Raw genomic sequence first — 2,169 nt, 5'->3', positions numbered from 1 at the left:
CTGGCTGTCATGTTTGTGTGTTGTCGATTTTATTCTGTAATTTGGGGCTTTTGCTGCAAGTACTGTTAGGCTCTGTATGTAGCCAGTGACTTGACCTGCCCCCCCCAGGAGAATAGTTCAGGATTTTTATATATCAAAGATGCAGTAAGTTAAATTGGGTTGGGATGGAGCTTGCCCAGGCTCAGTTGCCAGCAACACTTGAGATCCCAGCACTGGAGCTGGTGTTAGAATGGTCAGAAGTTACAGGACAGTGATGCATGGAGGCCAGCTTGGCTCAAACATGAAACAGTTAAGTGTGAATTGAGCCAGTATAGATGCTCACTGCCTCGACTAGGAGGTCTGTACCTGACTGAGTCTGGTGTGTTAAAGCCAGGGAAGCCCAGGTCCTGTGGGGTGCCTGCATCCCTAGCACAGGTAAGATTTGATTGGTCCTTTTCCTGTCCAGTCCCCGCAGTCACTTCACCCTGCTCAAACAGCAGCAGATGCAGTGGCCCAGTTTCTGTAACTGTAAGGCTTCTTCAGCTGTGGGATCAGCTCAGGAATCTGCCTTGCTGTCTGTCCACCGTCCCTCCTTAGGCTGTGGGTAGTCCTTGAGTGTCTCTAGGCAGGCGCCTTCCTTGAAGGGCTGGTAAAAGACAGATCCGAAAACCTACAGTTTTTATTAAGACAGTATTTCTGGACACATTGAGACTTAAACTACTTGGAATTCAGGGTAGCTGACACAGACCTTACTTGGGCATTTCACTTTTTTATTAATTTTTTTTGGTTTTTCGAGACAGGTTTTCTCTGTGGCTTTGGAGGCTGTCCTGGAACTCGCTCTTGTAGACCAGGCTGGTCTCTAACTCACAGAGATCCACCTGCCTCTGCCTCCCGAGTGCTGGGATTAAAGGCGTGCGCCACCACTGCCCGGCTCCTTGGGCACTTACAGAGCAGTTAGTTCAAGGCCAGCCCGGTCTGCACAGAGAAACCCTGTCTAGAAAAACCAAAAGATAATCTTAAGGGGTGGGGGTTGAAGAAAGACACCTGACCATGACCTCTGGCTGTTGTCACACATAGACACTACTACGTAAGTAATTGAAAAGTTGGGCTGTACCATTCTGTATGGAGCTATACCTTGCTCAGCCTGAGACAGGTGGTGCCTTGGTCTTGCCTCAAGATGATGGGCAGACTTAGAGCCTCACCCTCTCCGAGGAACAGAAGAGAGGTGGGGTGGGGGGAATCGAGAGAGAGAGAACTGGGATTGAAATGTAAAAAGAAAAATTTGGATTGTGACAGGTGGGGCGCTCTGAAAGAAATTCAACAGGTTTGAAGTTCTGGAAAGTGGGTTTCACTGAGCTAAGAAGCAGGGTGTTTCATTTAGGACTGTCCTTTTGGGGACTTCTTTCCTGCTTCTAAGGGGGCTCCGTCACTTGCATGTGGCTCCTTGCCGTTAAACCTGGCAGTGACCAGTCAAGTCTGCAACTGCCGTTTTAATTCATTTAGAGCGTACTGCTTCTGAACCCGAGATGGCCTCTGGGTTCGGTTCTGCCTGCATACGCCCCGCCCCCCAGGCTCTGGGGGTTTGGGTCACTATCATAAGGATAGCACCTTAGGATCTGAACTGAGCACTCACTCTTGGGCAGCAGCTGCTGTACCTACTGGGCTTCCCAAAGGGCCCGGTTCCCCCTTGTCTCTGTGACTAACCCTGAACCCAGGCAAGCCCTTTAGCATCATTTTCTTTCTGTACATAAATATAATCAGGCACATTTTATGTACATATTTGGATTTGTGTGTGTGTACATAAAGAAGTTGAACACAAACATGATTTTTTTTTACTCTGCACTAGTTGAGAGGAAGCAGGACATCATGCCCCATTTACTCCTCAAAACTTAGTATTTTAATTTAATTTTTATTTTTAGTTGCACTGTGTTGGCCCGGCTGACCTGTCAACTCACTGCCTCTTCCTGAGTACTTGGGAGGAAGGTGTGGGTTTTAAAGTTTTCTAAAGTCATATACAGAATGCAAGAGAGGGACAACACTGTCCTTTACTTCATGGTGTTAAAGGGATGTCAGTGGGTTTCCTTCCTGGCTAAGGGTTCCAGCCTATGCAGGTTGATACCTCTCTTCGGTCCCAACTGTAGTCTCTGAGCTTCCTGGGGAAGGAGCATCCCGTGGTCAGAGCCGCCTGAA

Source organism: Mesocricetus auratus, unplaced genomic scaffold (assembly GCF_017639785.1).
Source record: "Mesocricetus auratus isolate SY011 unplaced genomic scaffold, BCM_Maur_2.0 Super-Scaffold_100014, whole genome shotgun sequence".
NCBI classification, from domain to species: Eukaryota; Metazoa; Chordata; class Mammalia; order Rodentia; family Cricetidae; genus Mesocricetus; species Mesocricetus auratus.
Note: the sequence above shows the minus strand (reverse complement) of the source record.